Here is a 15,038-nt window from a genome sequence, read left to right on the forward strand (position 1 = left end):
CTATTCCTCGAATGCTTGTACGAGTGATTTCTATTGTGGAAACTGAATTTGGGGCCAGATTTCACAAAGCATTAATGTGCCAGCATCTGAGGACATATGACCCATATGCATAATCCATTTTGTTCCTCCAGGAACCAGAAGAAATCTCGGGAAGCTTCTGGAGCTCCTTGAAGCAGAGAACTGCTCCAAGCTCATTCAGAGTTGCCTGGTTATCTATTGCTGCCTCACAAACCATCTCAACTTAGTGGTGCAAAGCCGTAACAATCATTTGTTATTATCTCTCATGGTGCTGGGAATTGAGTGAACTCAGCACAAGTTTCTTGCTTGAGTCGAGATGGTGGTCCCCTACTGTGCACAGGTGCATTTAGAAATGGCGTTGCAGCTATGGTTGTGGTGAGGGCTCCCCACTAATGTCTGGTACCTGGGCTGGAGAGGCGCAGTCAGTTGGGACTGGAATAGCAGGAGCTCCTTGAAAATTTCTCTCTCTCTGTGGTCTCTCCATGTGGTGTCTCCAGCTGGGCCTCTGTTTACAAGTTTGTTGATGGCTCCAAAGTTATGTGTCCTGTGAGTGTGCGAGCCAGGTCGAAGCTATATCGCCTCTCCCACCCCACTATGGAGGTCACGCAGTCACTCCATTTCATCTTATTAGTCAAAGCAGCTGAAAGACTTATCCAGGCTCCAGAGGAGATGACACAGGCACCATCTCTTATGGAGGAGTCACAGGTTCTGGAATGAGCATGTGAGTTTGAAAATATGGCTTCGTCCATGTTCAACAATACAATCTGCTGTAAGACATTTCACAGATGTTGAGGGGCAGAGCAATCCTCAGCTGATATCTGACTTACAATCAGAAAAAACAAAATCATCTTCTTTCTTTTTACAAAGACAATATTAACAGAAGTAGATTTCAAATTAAATCTAGGGCTATTGAGAAGATGGATGATGAATAGGGACTTTCAGTGTAGCAGATTTATTGGAATTGGCTGTGAAGATGATAATGAAAATGAAGGAGCCAGGAAGAAAAATGTTACTCTCTTGTTCAAAACTCTTTCTGGATGGAGCAAGCAGTGCTGGAAATTGAACAGGAAAAGCCTGAAAGAGGGCCTGAGGGTCAGAAGGTCAGACCTTGGCCATTGGCAGAGAGTGCAAAGAGGAGCATGAGGATTGCTGAGATGAAATGTTCAGGACAGAGCCCAGGATGGGTGCAGGGAGGGAGGAGTTGCGAGACACCAACCTTGGCACAGCAGGTACCGGCTTCTTCTACATGTGAGCTCCCTGGGGTGCGGGTGGGGTGTCTGGGGACATGACCTCAGGGCTTGGGTATCTTCTGCCCTGCTCTGGACTAAGGGCCTATGGGGCTCAACCTCTTTCATCCTCCAAGGTCCCAGACTCAAACCTCAGCGACCATCTCCTGCAAGTAAAAGTCCTTTTCTCCCTCTTTTGCTTGCCATGGACTGTATTTGAGTCCCTAGCACCTGACTTCGAATCTCTGACCCTGCACCTGGAGGAGCCTTAGAGTCATTCAGGTTGGAAAGCAGCTCTCTCTCACTTGCCAATCTAGTGGGTGTGCATTGGCTTTGTGTTGAGGATTCTGAGGTTGTGTTTGGGCTCAGAGGGAAGCAGTGCCTAAGTCAATTGGCAGCGGAAGATAAAATGATGTTGATACAAGTTTGGAAACCATTTTCTGACTGTTTTTGTTTTGGGCAGCAAGACACTTCTCAAGGCAGTCGGCCATCTAACTTTTCCTCCCAGGTTATCAGAACCACCATTCCACCACCTCTGGTACCCACCCCTGCCTTCAGTACATCATACCCATGTCGCCTACTCCCCTATTCTCTACTGATCTTAGTTGATGGCATTTGGTTCTGATTTCTCTTTAAGTTGTCTCCTCAGTCTTCTGTAGCTAATATAAGCTTGATAATGTAAGCCTTGCAAAGACTTTAGAGACCATCTAAATCTAATCTCTTCTTTTACAGATGAGGAAACAGAGGTCTAGAGAGGGAAAGATTGCCTACTAGTCTCTGCACCAAATCACATCCCAAATAGAGCTTGCAAAGAGGCCTGCTTAGGGCATCATATAAACCTCCTTCCCTATTCCCAATATCCCCCTGCCAGCCCCCTTCCTTGCAGCAGCCAGGCGACGTTGAAGATCTTGCCAAGAGTGTCAACCAGGAACGTGTCTTTTTTCCTGAAATACATTGTGGATCAGTGGGCTGGCCCCTTAAGACCCCAGCGATGCATCTTGTTCGGAGCCCAGCACACAGTAACCCAGAAACATATGTGGTGAGCAATAACAGTCATAAATTTTATGAGATTATGTGTTCCTAATGTGAGATTTCAGGCTGATCTGTTTGTTGAGCTATGCCAAGCTTCAGCATGATTCAATCAACTTGTGCTTAATCTTCCCTTATTTACTCTGGGTGAGGGTGAGTCACAGAGCATGTCTCTAGTCCAGTCTGCTGAACTAATTTACCCCAAGGATTTTGATGGATTGGTGAGTTGTTTTCTCTGAATGTTCAGCATTTATTTGCTTATATTATTAGATGGGATGTGGATTATGTACAGTGAGTATCTGTAGCTGCACTGAGGACCATGACCTTGCTGGAGAATCCGTTAGGGACAGCGGTGTTCACGACTTCTTATGGGTCCCAGCCAAATTATACCAAGTGTTTGTCACCTGTACATCAATGCATGAGAGTTAACCCTGTGGTCTTTTTTTTTTTTTTTTTTTTGTCACAGAGAAAGGCATTTTGGCCAACTCCCTGGGTCTCTGACCCCAGGCCATGTGGAATGAAGGGGAAATATTGCCATCTCATTCAAAGATGTAAAAGCCTGGAAAATTTGCCCCAGGCTAGGAGTGACTCCAGCTGCCAAGCAGCTTCATCTCCCAGTGTCAAACTTTTTTAGCCTCTGGGGAGATGGGAACATAAGGACGGAATTTGGGAGCTGTGCCCTCAATGACTTTTTCTCAGCACTCCCAGGGGATGTCATGTCCCCTTGTATGGAGAGCACTGAGGACTGGTCTATATCCCAGGAGTGATAGTTTGGGGATCTCCTGGATTCCATGGAGCAATGGGGTGGGGGAGGGTTATAGCCTTCCAGGTTTGGAGCTATGGCGAAAAAAGTTTCACTTACTTCCTTCTGTTTGATCAGGGGACTGACTGTACAGGTTTGCCCAGGACTTAGGGGCCTCCCAGGTGATAAAACTTAGAAAGTTCCAAATAAAGCCAGACAAGTTGGTCAACATAACTTGGTGCCTCTTGTCTTTGGCAAGTCAGGTCTTAAGATGTAGACAAAATTTTGGCTCATGATGGGAGGGTAACTTCCCTTCCCAAGCAGTTACTGTGGGGCCCTGGAAAGAAGCATTCTCCATTCATCTCCATATTGTAAGCAAAACCATCCACGATGGCCTTACCCTCTGCTGATGGGGTGCCAGCAGGTTTTTCTGACAGTTGTGTAGCATTACAGATACTTAGCCCACCCTCAGAGACAGAAAAACCCAAAGTCTGTGTGGGAGACAGAGAGCAGAAGAGGTGTCATTGGGGATATGGTGTGACCCAACTGAGGGCTCAGTTCTGAGGCTGGGTGTCAACATGCTGAAATTCCTGATGATCTGGAGCAGTTGCAAACTAGTTTCAAGCTGGTGGCAGGTTTTGGATTTCCCTCTTGGGGGAAAAATTTTTGGTTTTTCTTTTTCTTTACGGGATGAAAATTCCAAACACCATTGGTGAAACTTTTGATTATAAGGGTAATGTCCATATTCTCTCATATCCTGAAGAAGAATATAGGCTCTGGAAACAGAGTGTTGGAGACAAGGAACAAAGTCCTACCTAGCATTCAACTTGACCTTAGATAATTAGTATAACCTCCTGGGCCTCAGTTTCCTAATCTATAAAATGGGCACAATAACAGGATGACTGTTCAGATTAAATTAATTAGTACACTCAAAGAACTTAAATAAGGGGTGGCATGGAGTAATTACTCAAAAAAAAAATCTATGGAACCTGAATGAAATGACAGAGTCAAACACGTTCAATTGCTTTGTATGGCTGCACACACAAACACAAGGATGTTTGCTTGTGACAGATTGCACACTGGTGGGAAGCACTGCTCTAGGAACTGTGGTGGGTTGTCACCTCAGCCAGCTATTCTGGATGCATCTCTAGTTCTCTCTTGCTGCGTGGTCATAGGCTCCTGGGCTGGTGTGGAAAAGCTGCTTTGAGTGTGGACCTGTGCCAAGTCTATGGAGTTTGACAGTTTTAATGAAGGCCTGGGATTAACAAAAGGTCCATACAGAAAAGATCAGTGACCACCAGCCAACAGACAGGAAAATTCTAGTATCTCAATGGCATAAGCCCTTCCACAAGGGTCCTTCATGATTGGTTTTTTGCCTGTTATGTTGCAAGTCAGGCTCATCTTCCAGAGGATGGTTTCCTCTTGAGTCCAGACTCCAGTAGCCTCCTGAGGCTCCAGGAGGAGGAAACTGTGGATACATCACTTTTTGGATCCTTCCCTAGGGCAATATGTTGACTTTCAGCTCCTATATTATTTTGCAAATAGCATTAATTTTACGTGAAACATAAATTAGTCCTGAGAAAATAAATTTAACATGGATGTTTTTGAAAGCATACCTTTAGCTTGATCTTTATTAATATACAACTTACCTAAAAAGAATTGAGTTTTTAGTACTATAATGGCATAAACTCAACTTCTCCATCCTGCCTTTGACAATGTTTCAAATTTATGTTTGGTCAATGTGCTTTTAATACACAACATTTTACTGAAGCTGAAAAGCAGTTGTATAGGCCTTGGATGGTATAAAAGAATTCAGCAGTGTCAGAAGAGATTTTCATGACCATTCACTACCAAGATTAAAATATTCATAGTCAAGGAACAGAAAACGCCCTAGAATTACCTTGGAATCATCTGTCCTGTTTTCCATGCCTATTTATAGTATTGTGATATCTATAGTCCCTTAAATTACTTTATTTTTAATTGCTTTTGTAAATGGTCTACTAAAACTGTTCGTAATCCCACTCCAGTTGTGTTATCTACTGAGGAAAAAAATCCCCAAACACGTTTACATAAGAAATACTTGCATTTTGAAAATCCACAAGTCTAACAAAAATTATGTATTCTGTACTCATCAACGGTTGTGTCTCAAATACACAAGATTTGTAGCCAAAAACATAACAAGTAATATTCAGCTCTTCTTACCTTATTTAGACTGATCTCATTCGTTGTGTCTGCACAGTTCTAATTATTTAGTGTTGTATTTCATACCCTAGATAGGTGCCATATTATTTGTCAACATTTAGATTATACATAAACATTCTGCCATAACATTATCAGATTTTGCCCTGACTCCTGCCAAATGGATAAAATCCCCATTATCATCTTCATGCTCATAATGTTTCATGGACATTCCTCTGAACGCTAGACCTTACTTGCCAAAAATTAAACCATGTATAATCTGTATTTGACAATAGCACAATTTTTCCCCACGTTTTTGTAATTTATTTGCAGCATTTAGCTTTTTAAAAACAAAATTGGATTTTTAAAATTTCAGGTTTTCAATACTGTAAGTCAGACTAGGTCAGGGAATGCATTAGGAACAAAAAACACAAAGACACCAGTGGCTTGACGCAACCCAAGTGGCTTTAACATTCTTGTGAAATCACTGCAGGTCTGAGTGACTTCTAGGGCAGCTGCCCCCAGTGGGATGACTGAACCAGGCAGAAACAGATGCCCCCACCCTGCGGCTTCATCCTCAGCGACACATGGCCTCTCAGTCAGTGTGGCAGGGGAAATGTGGTGGAGGGCTTAAATAAAAAAAGCTTCAGCTCAGAAATGACAGGATCATTGCTCTTCATCACCCAGTGACCATACCCAGGCGTGTGGCCTCCCCCTCTGCCAGGGGAGCAGGTCGAGTAACTGCACACTTGCCGGAAAGCAGAAACCAAGTATGAGTGAGCGTCAGACTTCTCTACCATGATAACTTAATCTTTGCTGTTGTGCACTTCATTTCATTCATGTTTACAGAGAATATGTGATAAATATTACTATGTCAGACTTTACACTCATTTCTCATTCTCTAGGCTTAACTATCCCCAAAGAACTGGCAAAGAAATTATTAGGAAAAAAATACAGAAAGAATAAAGTAACCACAACCTAGTGATCTCCACCACATATACACACTGGAAGAATTTTTGTGTAATATGTTTATGAAAACTTCCAATTTCTTATGTCTTTTGGGAAGTTAAAGTTTCCTATTTGGGGAGAGAAAGTGTTTAAGCAGCATATCCTTATATGTAACATTCAAGTTTTGTGGTCTCTGGCTCCAACAACAGCTACTCTTTGAGACCTCCAGCCCCTTCATATTTTTTCCTAAATATTTCTGGGAGCCCCTGGAAATAGTTTTATGAGAGCTTCTTCCCCAGAGGAATCCCTATATTGGATTTTCTTCCTGTTTTGGCTGCTCCATTACTGCTGAAAGCTCAACCAACAACAGTTATCTTAAGACACAACCTGAACTACAAATAAGCCCATCCTTTCCTGTCACTATCTGTTGACTGACTGGTGTCATTCAAATGTTGTGCTTCCAATATCACAACAAATGGTAGAAAAATACAGTTTAGTGCTCAGTCTCTGCATTGGTTCATTAGTACTATGTAATAAACTACCCCCAAAATTCAGTGGCCTAAAACAATAAGCATCTCTTTCCTCCATGATTATTATTATAAAGGTCGACAATTTAGGCTAGAATTATGTGGGAAAATTTTCTGGTCTTGACTGGTTTCCTCCTGTTCAAAGCAGGAATGGATCATATTTGCTGATCCTGATTGGTCTCTTTTACACGTTCAGAATAAGTCTCTTGCCCTCCAATGGCTATATCAGACTCATTCACGGGAATGAGGAAGGAGAACCAAGAGAAATAACTGAAGTGTGTTTGCCCCTTGAGTCTGTGCTCAGATCTGGCAGACAAAAGAAAGCTATAGGACTAGCTCAGCATCCGGGAGAAGGACATGGACTCCACTTCTTGATGGGAGCTACAAAGTCACATTGCAAAGGGAACGGATCCAGGGAGAAGGAAATGACTTCTGCCTGATTTGTAACACTATACTCATGCCCCCTTGAAATTGAGGTGTGAGTCCATGGGAATGTGGCTAAAGGATATCTGAACAACAGGCTCAGATTCACTCAAAATCACCCCTGCTTCAAGTGCAAGTCTTTTGATCTTGACCATGTACAAACATTTCTAGTACTCTGGGAGTGGGCACACCTCAGATCAAGCTGAGCCCTAGGGATGTAAGGGATGCCTGGCTGTGGTTGCTAAAACTCACTGGGAAATGGGGAAAGAGGATTTTAAGAAACATCCTGAGTAGCTCTCCCCACTAGCATCCTGCTTATTGATGTCACTTCCCCAAGACCGCCAAAGTCAAGTAAGTCTCTCTTGGCTGGACTCCCCAGCAGAAGGAGATGGCTGCAGTCTTTGCCCCAGAGTGTGACTAGGAAGGAAGGGAGGGAAGAAGAGAGGCTATCCCAGGTGCTGGATTCATCCTGCCTCTGCAATGATCAAGGTCATTCTCTTCTCTTCTCCTTTTGAACTGAAAAGGGGAGCCCCAGAGTATAGATGAATAATAGGAAAGAGTTGTGACTATCATCCTCACATGTGTCACCTGAGGTCATTTTCTGTCTCACCTCTTTGCACCAACCCAAGAGGAGATACTTGGGTTCATGGCAAAAGTAAGAGTGGAGAATCCAACAAGTAGACAAGTTCATGAGATGAGTCCCTATTCTACATCAGATTGGAATGATATCACTATGCTTCCTCAAGTGACATCAAGCCTCCCACATCCCTAGGGGTTCCTGTATCCCACGGGGATGGGTTATTCTGAGAAAAGAATGCTTGGTGGGGAAGTCCTAAGCTTCGTTTTCCTGGGGCCTGGGGTCCAAGAGAATACTTGCAGTTCTCCAGGACAGATTCTAAACAGTCTGCAGCTTCAGCACAGTCTTAGAAGACAAATGTAAAACAGTTCATCTCTGGTTGAGCAGAAGAGGTGCATAAAGAATTCTCAAGCCAACCTGTCCTGGCAAGATACCAGCTTTCTTTTCTGCAGAGGAAGCTTGTGCTACCTTTTCTTCCTTACTCACAGGGAGTGTTTTTTAGAACTAAATATGGAAACAGGTGTGAAAGCAGCCTTGGGAATATGAAGCATTCCACAAATACAGCATTTTCTCATTTACACCTTGACTGCTTCCAAACAGAATTTGAGGCAATTCATAAGATTAATATGGTGAAAATAATTCCCCAAACTACTATCACAGAACAGCAAGAAAAAGCCAAGTAATAAAAGGCATAGGTATGAGGAAAAATTATATCAAAAGCCACGCTGAGGAAGGTTTCTTCTCCTGAGCATAAAATTTAGCTCTTGGTGGATAACAGAATAGTCAGGTAGATACGGAGATCACCGTTTACCAAACATCTCTGTGCTGGATACATCAGTTTGATTATGTGAGTCAAATACTTTTTTTCTTAAACCCACAGATTTATGGTCAACTAATCTTTGACAAAGGAGCAAAGACTATGCATTGGAGCAAAGAAAGTTTGTTCAATAAATGGTGCTGGGAAAACTGGGTCGCTACATGCAAAAGAATGAAGCTTGACCACTACCTCACACCATACACAAAAATCAACTCAAAATGGATTAAAGAACTAGACATAAGACCTGAAACCATAAAATACATAGAAGGAAATATAGGCGAAACACTACGGGATTTGCACATCAAAGACATCTTTACAGACACATCACCCAAAGCAGTGATAGTGAAGGCAAAGATAAACAGCTGGGACTACATCAAATTAAAGAGCTTCTGCACAGCAAAAGAGACAATAACAAAAACAAAGAGAAACCCCACCAACTGGGAGAACATTTTTGCACACAACGCTAATGATAAAGGACTGATCACAAAAATCTGCAAAGAGCTGATGAGACTCAGCAACAACAAAGAAAATAACCCAGTCAAAAAATGGGCAGAAGAGCTAAAAAGAAACTTCTCTGAAGAGGAAATGCAAATGGCCAACAGACATATGAAAAAAATGTTCAACATCACTTGTAATCAGGGAAATGCAAATCAAAACTACCATGAGATACCATCTCACACCAGTGAGAATGGCACATATTAAAAAAACTAGCAACAACAAATGTTGGCGAGGGTGTGGAGAAAAAGGAACTCTTCTGCACTGTTGGTGGGAGTGCAAACTGATCCAACCACTATGGAGAGGTGTGTGGAGATTTCTGGACCTACTAAACATAGAGCTTCCATATGATCCAGCAATTCCACTCCTAGGTATTTACCCAAAGGACACAGAAACATCAATTCCAAAGAGCACCTGCACCCCTATGTTTATAGCAGCACTGTTTACAATAGCTAAGCTTTGGAAACAACCCAAATGCCCAAAAATAGATGACTGGATCAAGAAGATGTGGTACATATATACCATGGAATATTACTCAGCATTCAAAAAAGATAAACACATGCAATTTGCAGCAACATGGATGGCGCTGGAAGGGATCATGCTCAGCGAAATAAGCCAAAAAGAAAAAGAAAAATACCGGATGGTCTCACTCATAGCAGGAATCTAGAAAACTTAAATAAGGGACCAGGAAAATGAATATAAGAAAGTGAAAATCAAAATCAACAAAAAACTATGAACCAGAGACACTTTTTGGGGGATGGGGGGCGGGAGGGGAAGGATTGGGGTCAGAATGGGGCGTTTGCAATTGTATGGGGGAATATAAAAATAAAATTTATTATTTAAAAAAAAAAAAAAAAAAAAACAAATACTTTTTTTCTGAGCTCTTCAATAACCTGGGGCAAAAGGGGAGGATTAATAAGTCTGAGTAAAATAATGTCTGAACAATTTTTTTTTCTAATCTGAGGTCTGAATCACGTTTCTTTTTCTTTTTCTTTTTTTTGATTGAGGTTTAAGATGAGTCTTTATGTACAGAACCTTGAAGAGCATCCTCTAAAACAGTGTGTTCGAGTACCCAGTTGGATGGAGTAAGCACACTACCCTGTCTCTCCCAGTGAAATGCAACTACAATACCTGGAGAGAATTCATGGAATGCTGAGGACACTGAAAAGTAAGTAATAGTAAGCAACTTGAGGAAGGAGACTAGAATCTGATGTACCATCGAACTGGCAGTGAGTTTACCTCTTCCCCTCCAGTTCTCGCACAGCTTGGACTTAAAGTTAAGGGCAATTGTGGGAGGTGCAAATAGAGTGAACACAAGATCAAAACACTAACAGATAGACCCTGCCGAGCAGCCAGTCCAGTCAGTAGAGGGTGCTTGTACAGACAGATCAAATAGAAATGCAAAAACTTTTGAAAACTGAGTTGTTTTTTGGAACCACAACCTAGGACAACAGGTTGGAACTTGAGGCCTGAACTTAATCAGGTTCATTGGCTGCTATGACAAAAATAGTCACATTCTTCATAAGCTTTAAATAAGACCAAAAGTCTCATAGCATAATAATCAAAATGTGCAGAACACAATTCAAAATTACTTGGCACAAAAAGAACCAGACAAATGCCAACTTGCATGGGAAAGCACCACCAATACATGTCAATGCTTAGATGACCCAGATGTTGGGTCTTATTGACATGGAGTTTGTGGTGATATCACTATTCATGAAAGCAGAAGACACATCTGCTAAAGAAGTAATGACCTTTGCAGGTTATCAGGCTATTGCCTCTTAACTCCAGATTCATTCTTTTTTGCCTGCTTTCTGATAATGGATATGGGTCTTCTAAATATTTTTCTTTTGTCAGCTGGCATGATGGTATGCTTTTGAAGGATCAAATTCTTTTGACATGAATGGAAAGATAGAAAGTCTCAGTATAGGGCCTCCCAGGTGGCGCAGCGGTTGAGCACTGGGTTGCGAAGCTGCCCGCAGCCTCTGCAGCGCTGGTTCGATCCCCCCACTGCTCCCTGGCCACCTGAGGAGCGTCCCACATGGCGTGCAGACCTCTCCTGCCGCCCGCTGCTCCCCTCAGCAGTGCACTTCAGTCCTTCTGCCTGCTCTGCTCCCTGCTCTGGCTCTGGTGAATTCTCTCACCCTCCCACGCTTCTGTACCCAGTGCTTGTATAAATTAAAATAAATAAAGCACAAATGTTTAAAAAAAAAAAAAGAAAAAAGAAAGTCACAGTATAGAAATATAAGATATGAAGAAGAAACAGATGGGAATTTTAGAACAAAAATATAATCATCATCATAATAGTAACTGAAATAAAAACTCAATGAAAGGTTCCAACAGCACAATGGAAGTGACAGAAGAAAGAATCAGTGGACATAAAGACGCATCAATAGCAATTACATTCTTTTATATAAACATCGCACTAGGATCTGTGGTGGAGGGAATAACAGATAAATGATACAGTTCCTGTTGTCAAGAGTCCATGTTGGGAAGACCGTTGTACCCAGAAATATCATTTCAAAATGCCATGCAAGGGCCTCCCTAGTGCTGCAAGGGGTTGAATACAGCACTGTGAAGTTGTCTGCAAACTCTGCAGCATGAGATCAATCCCCAACCGGCCAGGGAGCTGCCCACATGGTGCAGCAGACTTCTCCTGTGTTGCCCGCTGTCCCAGCAGCAGTGTATTTCAGTCTGCCTGTTCTGTATCGCACTCTGTTTCTGTTGGATCCTCTCGCCCCCCCCCCCCGTACCTCTGGCCTGTACTCCAGTTCTTGTATGCAAAAATGGATAAAATCTTTACAAATAAAATAAAATAAAATGTCATGCATGGGCTTTGAGAAGAAGAGGAAACAATTTATCATGGGCTGAAATGATTAGCAAGGGTTTCATGGAGAGAAGATCAAACAGGCTGGAGCTAGTAGGAAGAGACATTCATAAGCAGACAAGAGAGAGGAAGAAACTCTGAGTGGGAAAATTACACGAACAAAGGAAAAACTCCACTAGACTTGATGGAATCCTGTAGATTCATCATAGGAGACAGTTTATATGGTTTCTAACATGCTCCCACCTTTATCAACTCCTATTTTCACAATTATCCAGTGAAGTGGGACATTATTATATACCCATTTTACTGATGGTTCTGAGCCATACAATGACTTCCTTAATGATACACAGCTTAGTAAGTGGCAGGCCTAGGACTTAAACCAAGATTTTGGTTCAAGGGCAAGGCACTCAATGCCAGGTCAGAGATTGACTTTTTATCATAATGGCAAAAATTATCACCTAATATTCTATAACAATTTCCTAATATTATTCATATAGTAAATTTTCTCAATGGTCTTTTAATAAAAAATTTCTGTACTTGATCAAGATTCAAGCAAAATTCAAAAATTATATTTAGTCAATGTTCTTACTTGTTTCTTAAAAACTATAACTTCCCTTTCCTCTTTTCCCCTTGCATTTATGTGCAACATTCTGAATTTTGCAAACTTCATCTGAATGATGTCAATTAACATGTTTTTTGTCCCCTTGCTCTCCTGGAAACTATAGTTAGCTCTTAAAGTTTGATTAGATTCTGGTTTATTTTTGGAGGAATACTTTATAAGTGCTGATGTGATGTGTTTCTAAACACATCACATCAGCAGGCATGCAGTGTTGGGTCATCTTTCTTTTTGTTATCTTGAGTTTGATCAAGTGTTATCAGCCCGATTCATTCATCATGAAGTTCTTTAACTAATGGCTTTAGCAACCATTGTTATCGGGATAGCAGTCATTGATACTGCCTAGTCCCATTGTAATACCCAGGCTTAAACTGGTGATGTTCTGATTCTATATATCCTTTTTCATTTACAGACTAGAATTCTTTTCCACAACAAGCCTAAAAAGGTGGGTTAAATGTCTAATGTCCTCTTTGTAAGTTTTCAGAGTTGTGAGTTAGTTGCCTAGCATACTCCAAATTTGACCAATTACTATGAGAGAGGGAGGGAAGGAATAGAGGGAGGAGTAAGGAGGGATGGGGCCCAGTGGTCTAGGGTAAAAGACTGTGGGTGCTTGGATGATGGCGGTGAGGTGATAACATACATCTGAAGAGGTTTGAACCTGTTCCCCTAAATCATAGTGTTGTAAGCCAGTGTTACCTCAACAAAGGGAAAGGTATATTTTTAAAGTTGATCTATTAGTTCATTGGTATTATGAACTTGCAGATTTTCATATGTTCAATGTGTTTGAGTTCATTAAATTCTACTCATTTTGATGTTCAGTTGTCCCATGTTTGGCCAATGGGAGTCCCTTCAAGAGGGTTCCTGTGTCCTTTTTATATAATCTCAGCAATCACTGATATCATTTCCATGATTTCCATGCTCATCTTGTTCAATTCCTACTATAATCCTGAAATTGGGAGCTCTGATTCCTTTTAGTGGGAAAAGACATTTAGAGAAAAATGTATGGGCCCTCAAGGGTGCTCATTATTCCTTGGTGGGGGTCATTGTACCTAGCTCTTTTCAGCAGAGAAGGGAAATATTTTTTATTTTAGGAGAAAATATATCCTGGACTCATGCTGAGATTTCCAATTAAAAATTAAGACCAGGGCCTCCACTGGTGGCGTAGCCGTTGAGCGCTGGGCTGCGAGGCTGCCCGCAGCCTCTGTAGCGCTGGTTCATTCCCCCCCCACAAAAAAAATTTAAGACTATATGTTTTTTACTTAACTTATTTAGCTATATATGTATGTATGTGTATTATATATATCATATGTATACTTATGTATGTCTTGTTTCTCTTATTCTAAAAATCTTGAACCTAAAGTGAATTATTTATTTACTTTATCCTATTATATGTGTATTGCAGAATAAACATATATTTACTTTATGTATTATGAAACATATATTATGAAATTTTATTAACAATATAATTACTGAAAGGCAATTTAATATTTCTATTCAGGGTTTTCTTTTTAATCTTAAGGCTATATCTCAGTAGAATTATATTATCAAATTATTGTGTTTTAAATTCATTTGAAATAATTTTTTCCCTATGTGACTAAGTCACTAAATTGAAACACAGTCTGGTTTAATTGTTTTATTTACTTTAAATTTTTAGGGGTTGCATTTTCTATTTGATTTTGTTTTAAAATTATGTAAGGTGTTTCCATTGTCCTGAGGTAAAAATCTATAATTGAAGGTATATTCAGAGAGGTCTTGCTTTCATCCCTGTCTTCTCCATTTTATTTTCTCTCTCATCTGTAATTGTTATTAACTCTTGTTACCTTGCATTTTAAAAATACATAACTAATGTGTGCAATAGGTGAATAATCTCTCCTTTCATAGATAAGATATAGCATACTGTATATAGAATCCTGTACTTTTATTCCATTTAACAGATCACTCCAGAATAGTATGTTGAAATAGTTTTCATTCCTTTTTATAGCTGCATGGGAATCCATTGTGTGTGTTTGTGTGTGGGTGTGTATTAAGATTTTTATTTATTTATGCATATAAGAGCTGGGAAACAGGCTAGAGATGTGGGGTGTGAAAGAATTCACCAGAGGCAGAGTGGGGAGCAGAACAGGCAGACTGACTGAAACACACTGCTGAGGGGAGCAGCAGGCGAGAAAGGAGAGGTCTGCTGCGCCATGTGGGTAGCTTCCTGGCCAGCCTGGGATCAAACTCTGTGCTGCAGAGGCTGCGGATTGCTTCACAGCACCGTGCTTAACCCCTTGTGCCACCAGGGATACCCCCCATTGTGTGTTTTAATAATAACAAATTCCATAATTTACCTAACCAGTTCCCTATTGATAGGCATTTGGGTTGCTTGCTACTATAAATAGTGCTGTAATTAATAATCTTGTGCACACATCCCAAAACATCTTGCCAATGTTCCTTTGGTATAAATTCTCAGAAGTGGGATAGTTGTTCAAAAGGCAAATACCAATGTAACTCTGCTAGGTATTGTCAAATCCCCTCCACATGGGTTGTGCCAATTTGCATTTCCAGTTTCAATTGGAGTGATTGAATTGAGTGCTTACTTCTCCACAGCCTCCCTAACAGAGTACGTTATCAAA

At 41.1% G+C, this 15,038-nt stretch overlaps 1 long non-coding RNA gene across 1 annotated transcript; it reads left to right on the forward strand.

The window, feature by feature from the left end:
• Window positions 1-1,991: 1,991 nt before the first annotated feature.
• Window positions 1,992-12,871, forward strand: LOC119239206 (uncharacterized). The gene is made up of 3 exons (XR_005123782.2): window positions 1,992-2,283; window positions 9,988-10,148; window positions 12,836-12,871. It is a non-coding gene; the product is annotated as an uncharacterized LOC119239206 (long non-coding RNA).
• Window positions 12,872-15,038: the final 2,167 nt, after the last annotated feature.

Source organism: Talpa occidentalis, unplaced genomic scaffold, assembly GCF_014898055.3.
Source record: "Talpa occidentalis isolate TD23 unplaced genomic scaffold, MPIMG_talOcc4v2.1, whole genome shotgun sequence".
Lineage (NCBI taxonomy): Eukaryota > Metazoa > Chordata > Mammalia > Eulipotyphla > Talpidae > Talpa > Talpa occidentalis.